Here is a 12,383-nt window from a genome sequence, read left to right on the forward strand (position 1 = left end):
TCTACATATTATGTAATAATCTAAAAAATAATTAATTATGATAGCGACCGTGTGTGTGTATGTGTTTGTGTGTTTGAGCCCGTCAGTGGCGGTGTGTATCGCGTTCGGGTCTCAACAAATGGTAATGGAAATAAGGCTGGACAAGTTAATGATTTTTTTTAACTCAGTTAAGTTAAGTTAATATGCATCAATAACAAAAAGTTAAAAGTTAAAAGTTAATTTAACTATAGGTTAACTCAGTTAAGTTAAAAGTTAATACACACTTTTTGTTAACTTTTTATTAAGATAAAAAAAAGTTAATTTGTTTATACAACGCTAACGTACTTAATTTTTTTCCAACCCAAAACTAAATTATAGACTATAGTGTTTATATTTTATACAGTGTTTCCATATTAGTTAAATTCGAATTATATACATTTTTACTTTAAACAATTCACGGTAAATATTTTTTGACATGTAAACGAAATATACTGAAGTAGTGAAATATGATAAAATTAAAAACAAAATAAATTAACTTAACTTACTTCTTGAAATGAAAAATTAACTCGTTAATTTTACGTTAATTAAAAAAGAAATTTAGTAAGTGAACAGTTAAGTTAATGAAAAGCCAAAATTAACTAGTTAAGTTAAAAAGTTAATATAAAATTAACTTATTAACTTAACTTTAACTTTTTAACTCGTAAATGCCCAGCCTTGCATTTTGTTCCATGCGTATAACGTTTTCACTACTTTTTCAAATCCCGATTTAGAAAGTAGATTTAAAAACATATATCCACAACTAGACGGATCTAAATTATCCCGTACCCTCTGAATTTTGTAAGGATGTTCTACGAGTCTGGAAACTTCCTAAACGATCTCAAAGATAATATCCAGATGTTGATTGGCATTTCTCAACCGTGAATAGTAATCCGACAACCGACGAGGCTCTTATATTGATAGAGGGTTACGGGAATGGGGTTACATATTCCGGATATAAAACTATTCTGTGTTAGTCAGCAAATTTTCGTTACTTTTCAAAATTTCAAACATAACAGTACAGTTTCGACTTTCATGACGGTGAGATGTGTGTCGTTAGTCGTGTCTTATCGCTGATTATCGTCCGTGTGTCTCGTTAATCGTTTTCCGTCTTGAATAGTATTGTTATCGTACTCTATCGTTATTGAAAAGTGTTCGGGCATTACCTAGTTTTATCTTATATTATAAATTGTTCAAGATGAATCCACCACATCTCTTATCTACTCATCTGTCTTATAGCTGAGCAGTGATCATACTTAAGTTGTATCGTCTTCTTCGCTTGACCTTGATAAAATAAATGTGCACGTCGTGTAGCCGTCCGTTGTTCATCTGTTCTGTTGGATCGTGTATGCCTAACTCAAACCTACCGGGCGTCTAGCGTCAAACTGGTTGCCTACTTCATCATTAGAAAGTACTTTATTCTATTTTGTCAAATATGCCTACAACGCCTATGACCACTCGCTCTAACAAAGGATTAAACTCGACATCTATTGCTAAGAAAGTAGTTACTTTAGATGATATTTGGAAATCCCTAGTTACAATTCAAGAGTGTTTCTTCTCATGATATAAGACTTGAAACCACTGTAAAAAATATAGAAGAATTTGAAATTAGTCTTAAATCATTCTTTACTGCTATTGATAATCTTACCACTGAATTAAACCTTGTCAAAGAGGAAAAAGCTTCAAAATAACTTCATGAAAAAGTTAGCAAGCTGGAGTCTGAGCACCATTGTGGTCCTACCACATATGAACATAACATGTATCAAGAGAGGTGCATTTCCCTGGCACCCCCACCTCGAAATTTCGGAATAAAACTAACGGCCTTTTTTATGCTACGATTGTGTTGCTCTGTGCCATCTTTCAGCGTTTGTGCTCAAACCCTGATTTTTAACGAATTATTCAAGGTGGAGGTGCCACTACCTGATCCATTATCTGTACTACCACGAAACTTATTCATACAGACCGTATATGGTTGGAATCTAAACACACTCACAACAATCTCAACAAACTACGTACCTTACCAAATCACATAAATATGTGGGAGACAATTATGAATTTTATAATTCTGTTTTTCAATAATTATATTTTATTACCTATGCAATATGTATACATTTTTATGCTTGCTTAAAAAAGTATAAATATTTTAAAGAATGTTTCTTTTTGAGTTCGAGTTATTTGTAAAAATTACAAAGTAATTTCAAATATTTTAACCAATTTTTATCAACGGAATGTCCCAATCAAGTTATTAGTAAATGCTTATATATTTTACGAAAATTAATATGGTTTAAAGTATACCTACAATGTATACCTACTAGTTATTATAGTCTACGTATTTAATTTTATATTGACTTTATCTAATGTATTAACTATTAGGTGAATTTTATGAATAATATTATTATTATTTTTATTACATAATAGCATGATACTTGACATTTACTTATCAGTTTCTATTCTCTATTAATAAATGTTGTCAATTTTACTGTTTTAAAAAAATAATAAGTACTTAAGATTTTACTAGAATAAGACTACTAGGATTTTAACCGTGATCAATCGGACCAATAAAGCTTTTTAGGTTGACGTTTTTGGTTAACCTAACCTTGTAAAATTAGTAATGAATCCGACGTTCAAAATTTAAGATTACAGAGTATTAAGTACCTATCTGTATTTAAAGCAATAATGAAAATCATTGAAAACAAAATTTAAAATATACACCATGTCCACCTTATTCATATATGAGTATGCATCATTAGGTAGCAATACTTGACGTTAGAGGGAAAGAATATACAAATATTATCGGTTAATTACTTCTAAAAGAAAATGTCTTAAAGTTAAACTGTTGTAATATTTGCCTATTCAAAACCCCTTAAATTGACGCCCTCATTCACTAATAATGGTTAGCTGATCAAATCATAAAAAAAAGTCGTACCTAACTGTATAGCCTATACTATTCACGTAATAACCCGCTTACATACCTAACTACCTAAGGTATATCATTATGTATAGTGTATACCAATGCTTGTTCGATTTTACTTAAATAATAATTTTTACATCAAGGTTATTGCCTATTCTTTCGATATGGCAAGTGCAAGTGCAAAACGTGAAGTAAAAATCTAGTTAAAACATAATACTTAAGTAGGTTAGACAAAATTTAAATTTCAAATTTTAAAAACTATTGTAATTAAAAAATTATAAAATGTTCAATTTGTATAGCTAAGGATTGAGAATTTAAACAAGGATTTTCATAAATAGTTCATACTATAACAAAAAACCTAAAAAATTTTAAAAAACAGTTTTATTTTGCGTTATAAGTAGAATAAACTATATTATATATTTATTATTTATATTATATTAAACTATTACTTATACTTTTTACTATTTTAATACATCTATATAAATAGTTTGTATTACTATGGGAATAACCTCGGTGTGAGTCATTTGGTCGAACGTTTAGTTATCGAAAAAAAGCGATCAAAATGTCATGTGATCGAGTCGTCATGTGGTCAAAAAACGGATGGTCGAATATTCTATTAATATAGTCGAAATATTTTGTAGTCGAATGGGATTTTTGGTCGAAGTAATGGTAATGATTAGCTTTTCGATTACTTTATCTAATATTTTTATAGATGCGCCTAGCCCATATGTAGATATATCGTAGTAGGTACCTAGTGTGTGACAATTGTTCAGTATACGTGCATACCAAATAGTGTTTATCATCTGTTAAATATTATAGTACGTTAGTATTTTATACATATTTTTGCAACAACAGTTAATTTTTTTTTTATATTTTGATATGAAAATTGATATTGTACCTGTACCTACTGTATTCTGTAATAATTAGAGACCGGATTTATATGCACAAAAATACCGCAAAATATGCTTCTAAAAATGCTCTAATATGCTACAAAATATGCACTTAAAATTGAATCGAAAACATTTTATTTAAAATTATGTAAAAAATAAGTATTAATTAATTAAGTAATAAAAGAGGTATATAAGGGTTTTAATAGTATAAAAAAGTATATTTTTGTCATCTTCACTAAGTTCTTCACCATTTAACGTCATTTATCTTAAATCTATAAAATATTAGCCCTGATTGGCTTCCGTCGAACACTTGAACTCTATTATAGGAACAACAAATTTATTTATATTGATATTATAATAATATATACATATATAATATATATGCATATGTATATTTATGTATATCATCTTTTTTTGGCATATTATCGATATTATGTGGCTGTAAACGTGAAAATACGACGAAAAACAAATATATGTGCTATAAATAATAATATGCACTATAAACCTGCTAATATGCATTAAATATGTATTTAATAGGTAAAAACGTTGAAATATGCAAAATACAATACGTGTTATTTTAATAAGAATGATCTAAATCGGAGACAATTCTCATCAGATTTCAAAAAGCTTATTCCAATACGTATATGCATTTGCATATAAATCCGGTCCCTAGTAATAACCAACGTTTGAAAATTCCGAAATTTCAAAATATTCAAGCTAAATTTATAGATGTAAAGGAGGTGGAATTGGGAAAAGTGGACTGACCAATCTCAAATAGACATAATAACGAATTCAAATCTGATTTAAAAAAGTATTATCCCAATACTAGATTGATGAGTATGATGAAATAAAAATTGGATATTGAGGCTAAAATAACTGTTTAATATATTATAAATTATAGTATTACGTTAGGAACGTTTTTCCCGGTCAGCCCGCATCGTGCCATAAAAAACTATGTTTCAAAAATACCTATAAAAAAAGGGGTCAAAAAGTTTGTCAATTGAATACAAATATGGTTCTTCATACGTTGTATATTCGGAGGTTTTGTAAATATTGTCCATCTTAAACCCCTTAAAAAAACGATGGTGAAAACCTCTTAATTGAATTTAGAGGGAAAAAATGTGGTCAGATTTATTTTATAATGTTTTGTATTAAATTTATTTTGTGATGATCTTGTATTAATTACGAAAAGTATTGATTTATGATCTTTTTGTGTTTATTTATGAAAAGTATTGCTTTGTGATATTTTTATGATAAAATCAATTTACTGATATTGTTAAGTTAATTAATATGAAAAAGTTAATGCTTTGAGATGTTTTTGTGATAGTTTTGTGTAATACTGTAATGTGTACTGAAATGACCCATATATCACTAAAATTACCATAGAAATACGGCCGATTGGATAAAATATTCTTACAATAGTGCGTTTGGTTATCAGTTATGACTTATCCACAAACTACAATATGGATTTTGCAGTCGCCTATTCTAAGAGGTAAGTTTCTACCTAGCGACTAACAATCTGTTACTATACAATTTTAATACAGCGGTGTAGTTGTCATGATAATTGACAACTGTAAATATTTATAATACAACCTTTTGTTATACACAGATATTAATAATATGAATGCAAAGTATTTTAATTATTTTAAGAAACAATGACTTTCTCAACAATTTTATTACTGTAGAATACAGTGGCATTATTTGAACATAACTCAACTCTTTACGTCCATGATGGACTTATGTACAATGCCCAATTATTTAATGCCGAAAATTATCCGTACGTAATGTTTATTCAATCAATTAAAGAAGATGGTATCGAGAATCTTACCACAGGCACATAGTAAAAAAATTGTTGGTATTTTCAGCTGGTCACTGTTGTTATAATTACAAATTAACTAGTATAAAAGCAAGTATAACTTTGTTGGATTTCAATTGTATTTAATTACCTTCTTCATAATTTATGATCCACTAAAATATTTTAAATCCTTAAGCAACTAATTTATAAATGTCAAAATAGGTACCTATGTCAAGGATCACCATGGAGGGTTGAAGAACCTCTCAAACCTGACTGGTATAATGTTGTCAAAAAGTACGTAGCGAAAAATATGATCCAAAAGATGACATGTGTGTTAAATGTATGCCCCATTACCAATATATTTTTGTAAAGCTAACCTAAGTACTTCATATATATTCATAGATTTCAGTAGGTATTAATATATAGGTATTATAATTATGGTGACCAGACACACTTATTTTTGAAGACATATCCTATTGTCCTAAATAAATTTCTGAAGTACACCAAAAAGTACTATTTATAAAAAGTACATATTTGCAATATGGCGTATGCAGTTATAGTTATCCCTACGATGGGAATAAAGAATCCTGTGTCTATAATAAAACGCAGGATGTTTATATGATCATTAAATATCATGAAAAATGGTTAAGGCATATAATGGAACCAAATAAAGAAGAAGAAGAAGAAGAAACGAAGTTCTAGGAATTCGCTTAAGCCACGTCATTACTCATTGCATATAATATTAACAACATTATTGTATAATATGTTGACTTTTATTTAAAATTAATATGAACATTAAAGTAACAATTTTTTATAATGAAAATCATGTTAGTTTACATCTTATACGGACGCATGTAAAATCCATAAAAATAATTGTATGGATAGTAATAGTATACTTAGTGTTGTGGGTCAAGAACCACCATCAAAAAAATGTATCTGTGTGATCAGTGTATTAAGTGAAAATACAACACTGCCGTACACGAGCGACACGACGGCGTCTGCATATTCTAAGAATATAATAATATTTTACAAAAAATTAGCTCATATAATATTTAAACGATCACCAATCCAATTCAACTACAGCCGTTTTTTGAATATATGTGTTCTATGTAAGAACAAAAAAAAATTAATCATAACAACTTTATTTTCAAATTCTAGCAGTCAAAGCTAATCCAAAATTATTCGGAAAATTAATAAACACTAAACGACAGAACTCTACTCTACCAGTATCTATGTTGTACAACAAGTTAACTAATTTTAGTGGAAAACTCAAACTATTTAACTCATTATTGAGTCATGCGTCCGTATAAAATTTAACTAACATGATTTTCAGTTATAAAAAAATTTTACTTTAATATTAATTTTAAATAAAAGTCAACATATTATACAATAATATTGTTAATATTATATTTAATGAGTAATAACGTAGCTTAAGAAAATTCCCAGAACTTCGTTTCTTCTTCTTCTTCTTTTTTTTGGGTCCATTATATTCCTTAACCATTTTTCATGATATTTAATGAACATATAAACATCCTGCGTTTTATTATAGGTACAGGATTCTTTACCCCCATCGTAGGGATAACTATAACTGCATACGCCATATTACAAATTGTTGCAAATCATCGGACCTCCACTCCCCCCTTCACAAATTCTACCCAATGCAGGCACCAAATATAAATATACATAAACATAAATGATTTTTGAATCGTAATATTATTTGATATAATATTTATATAGATTATAGGTATAGCAGTTTATAAATTATATTATATACATCAATATTACCTTTTGTATTTTTGACAAGCTTATTTACGATATAACTGGTAATGATCCTTCCTGGTGTACCTTTTGTTTTACTATCTCCAGATATACCAAATTCAATTAATGTACAATTCGACTTATTGCCATTGGTAAAATAATCAAAAGAGTCACTAATTTTTAAAAATGTCATAATTAATAAATAAAATAAGTACTTTTTGGTGTACTTCAGCAATTTATTTAGTATAATAGGACATGTCTTCAAAAATAACTACTGTCCTTTAAAATAAGTACGTCTGGTCAACATAATTATACCTATATATTAATACTGAAATCTATGAATATGTATGAAGTACTTAGGTTAGCTTAAGATACTTTATAATAGACTAAAAAACTATTAATTGTTCTATTAAAGATTATATACGGAACATATACAATTTGTGATAAATTAAAATTAAATTATTTTATTACATGAAAATCAATTAAAATAATTAGTTGCTTAAGAATTTAAAATGTTTTAGTGGATCATAAAATTCAACGAAGTCATACTATGTGACTGTGCAAAGTTTCTCGGAACCATCTTCTTTAAATATGATTGAATAAACATTACATACGGATAATCTTCAGTATTTAATAATTCGGCATTGTATACATAAGTCCATTTTGGACCAGGCGTGGATATAATACATAATAACAATATAAAATATCCAAACTGACAAACCGTCTCCGCTCAGAATCGTTTTTCTTATACAATATGATATTATATCATTGAATTCAAGTCTAATACAAGTCCATTATACAATGACCCACTTGTAACCTACTGTACAGCAGAGCGACATCCACTTACCTGTTTTTATTATTATAAAAACATATTATATAAATTAACTTCTTAAAATTTTTGATATCGGTGTCTTATATTTTTATACTTATAACCGTTTATACAGTCTGATTAAAATAGTAAAAATAAATCTCTCTTTTATTTAGGGTGATTAACTTAAAAGAACTAGCGGATTTGCAAGAAAAATTGACACATTCTTTAGTTTGATAATTATAAGTATAATTTTAGTTAATAATTTACTTTGATTATTTTTTAATTGTGTATCTATTATATTATCTTTTTGTCTTTTAGAAAAAAATGACATCCCCAAATTTTAGTTCTAGATTCGATCCTGTTGTGGGCGTAAGGAGTTGAGTTATGTTCAAATAATATGCCACTGTATTCAAGAGTAATAAAATTGTTGAGAAAGTCATTGTTTCTTAAAATAATTAAAATACTTTGCATTCATATTATTAATATCTGTGTATAACAAAAGGTTGTATTATAAATATTTACAGTTGTCAATTATCATGACAACTACACCGCTGTATTAAAAATGTATAGTAACAGATTGTTAGTCGCTAGGTAGAAACTTACCTCTTAGAATAGGCGACTGCAAAATCCATTGTAGTTTGTGGATAAGTCATAACTGATAACCAAACGCACTATTGTAAGAATATTTTATCCAATCGGTCGTATTTCTACGGTAATTTTAGTGATATATGGGTCATTTCAGTACACATTACAGTATTACACAAAACTATCACAAAAACATCTCAAAGCATTAACTTTTTCATATTAATTAACTTAACAATATCAGTAAATTGATTTTATCATAAAAATATCACAAAGCAATACTTTTCATAAATAAACACAAAAAGATCATAAATAAATAAATTTAACACAAAAAATTATAAAATAATTCTGACCATATATTTTTTCCCCTAAATTCAATAAAGAGGTTTTCACCATCGTTTTTTTAAGGGTTTAAGATGGACAATTTACAAAACTTCCAAATATATACGTTCCGGAGAAATATGGTTTTCGAGGTTTTTAATTCCGGAAATATCAGCTGTATTATATCGAAAAAGTTGATTTCACTTGAATGGCTCTCACATATTGTAGAATTGTCGGATTTTGGAAGAAGAATATTTCCTACAGCCCGCATCGATCTCTGATTTTTTATTTTATTTAACATAATTGTATTAAAACGTTTTGTAAAAATTGCTTTTTATCTTGTATTTTGTTAGACATATTATAAAGTTTGAGAATAAAATAATAAAAAAAACCGGCCAAGTGCGAGTCAGGCTCGCGCACGAAGGGTTCCGTACCATCATCAGCTATAAACATGTCGGAAACACTCCTTATATTATATATTCAAGGATTTTTAGTGTTTGTTGTTATAGCGGCAACAGAAATACATAATCTGTGAAAATTTCAACTTTCTAACTTTCATGGTTCATGAGATACACCCTGGTGACAGACGGACGGACGGACAGCGGAGCCTTAGTAATAGGGTCCTGGTTTACTGTACGGAACCCTAAAAACAGAGATTTATGCGAGCTGTAGAATATTTCCTTCTATCAATTAAAAAAAAAATTATGAAATTTGGTTGATTCTACAAGGCGGTATCGTTATTCCCGCTGAGTGTATTTTTGAGGACAAAATGGCATCGGCACCGGGTTGCTTAAACAAAATACTGTTCACGGGTATCGGGTTATGTATCGGGTTATGTACTATTTTAATTTCTGAACAAATGTAAGTTTATTGGTTTACATATTATAATATTATATTGTGTGTTTTTTAATTCAATATTTTATCTATTATTTTATTTTATTTTGTATTTATTAGAATAAATGACATACGGTTTTTGAGAAAAATATTAGCAATACAGAAATTTACAGATGTTATGATAAGTTATAAGTTAAATAATAGAAACAAGATATTAGAAAATTAATTTAATTACATATAAAACTAACGTTAAAATTAGTTAAATAGAGAACAAAATTGACCTCTCAGCACGTTTATAAGTACAATTAAATTAAGTATTTTACATAAGAATTGAAAAACAGAAATTTGTCCAACGCGCATGCATTTCTATATGGAGGGAAGATGCCTGTTATCTGTATAATATTGTTTACAACTGGTTTATAAAATATATTTTATTGGGTGATTTCAGTGATTCGGTGAAAAATGAATTAAAATAATTGTATTAAATATTTTTAAAATGCAATTATTACCTGTAAAACTTTTAAGATCGTACATAACAATGAAATTATGAACATTATGAATAATGACGCTCTCATCATGAAACATAATATCCTAGACACGTAAAACCAAAAATTTTTGTCTGTAAACTTTTTCCACAATATTTTGACTACAATGATTTTATATCAAGTCCGGTATAATATAGATATCTCCAATACCTACACAATAGAACATGTGTTCGCTATATAATTGCAGTCTGCATAGCTGTATTGTTGACTAATATAATATCTTCTATAAACACTACATTTTACATAATTCCTATTGAACCCGCACAAAAATAATGGTAAGTATGCAATATTTTTTTTGTGATTTTACAATTTCTTGTTAGTATGCATAAAATGTAATATTATTATTTATTTTCTATTAATAGTAAAAATAAATAATAACATAATATTTTATGTTTATAAATGACAATTTGTGTTGTGTCGTTTGTAAACTGTAAATTATATAGGACTAGTATCACCTGACTTCACCCGGGAAAAATTGAACACATTTGCGGTGCTACGTAAATTGGCGTATCTTGATACTAGATAAAATCATAAAGACAATACCTACATCTTAACAAATCGTTATAGTAATTTAAAAGTTGTAACTTCATTTTCTTGATAACAATAACGGAATTATATAATTCAGATAGTCATGGACCGTGGTATAAAAATGAAGTGATAGGTGTTTTATATATATATATACATATATATATATATCTTATGTTTATATTATTAAAACTTTGGTAGGTATATACTATGTTACATATATGTAACAACATTTATATTAATCTGTAGTTTATGACTTCGGTTAGTCTTTATTTACGACAGATTGCGTGAACATTTCTCGCAAATAACAGAGATTAAAGGTATATTTCAAACATAAAAACGGATTACAGTTCAGTTATACCGGAATGACAAATAAATTCGAGTCTTATTAAACAACAGTATTTGCATTTTTTAAGTAACAATACAATTGGAAATAATTAATCACTCGGAGGAGTATTTAGAACAACTTTATGAAAAAAATCGTAACTTAACTATTTAAATTGACACGCAAAAAACCGTAACATAATATAAATACAATACACCCCCTGACCACTCACTCGCAGACAAAAAAAAATTTAAAATTGGGTGACGTGATGACATTCAGGAAAGTATTTGGAACCAATCTGTGAAAAAAAATTAAAACAAAGTTCAATAATGTCGACAGAAAATTGGCAGAGGCGTGCCCAGGATAAAAATGTAGGACAGGCCTGGTTATAATTGTTTTAATTTATATAGGTATACATTATTTTTTAGAAACTTTTTATAACATTTTTAAATTTAATTAGAAAAAATGATCACATAATATACCTAATATAACACAATTTATTCCTCCTATTTGACTTGTTAATAATATTTCAAAGATATTAAAAGTGAATACAAGTGAAACAATAGTTTTTTTTAATTATAAGTATACCTACTTACATAAAATATAATTATTTAGTGAATTTAAGTCATCGAGTCACTTTTAAGCAAGAAGAAGAAGAAGTTGAAGACTCGTTAGAAGTCGAGGTAACATTTAATTTAAAAATGTTCAATTGAGGTTGATCTGTTGTATTATCATCATCGTTCAATGTCCTTGTGGATTTCGGAATAGGTTTATAAAACTGGCTGTTCATTTTATTTTAATTTAATTAGTAGGTAGTCAAATTTTAAGCAGTTTTATAAAAAAAAATGTATTTAGGTTATTCTAAATAGTGTACACAAACAAAACTATTACCTCGATCGGCTCTGTCACTCACTATACGTTTACACAGTACACACCGACACACCGTAATAAATTATTAATAGGCACCAAAAATAACATTTATAATTCATATTCATTATCTCATATGAACATCGTAAAATTCTTGACGATTGTCGGCGGGAGAACAGTCAGTGACGAACGTTTAATTAATAA

The 12,383-nt window shown here is 28.0% G+C and overlaps 1 long non-coding RNA gene across 1 annotated transcript; it reads left to right on the forward strand.

Annotated features, from left to right (window-relative positions):
• The first annotated feature begins 4,386 nt into the window (after positions 1 to 4,386).
• LOC103308352 lies at positions 4,387 to 8,619 on the forward strand. Its single transcript, XR_001678934.2, has 2 exons — positions 4,387 to 5,951; positions 8,525 to 8,619. It is a non-coding gene; the product is annotated as an uncharacterized LOC103308352 (long non-coding RNA).
• Positions 8,620 to 12,383: the final 3,764 nt, after the last annotated feature.

Source organism: Acyrthosiphon pisum, chromosome X, assembly GCF_005508785.2.
Source record: "Acyrthosiphon pisum isolate AL4f chromosome X, pea_aphid_22Mar2018_4r6ur, whole genome shotgun sequence".
Lineage (NCBI taxonomy): Eukaryota > Metazoa > Arthropoda > Insecta > Hemiptera > Aphididae > Acyrthosiphon > Acyrthosiphon pisum.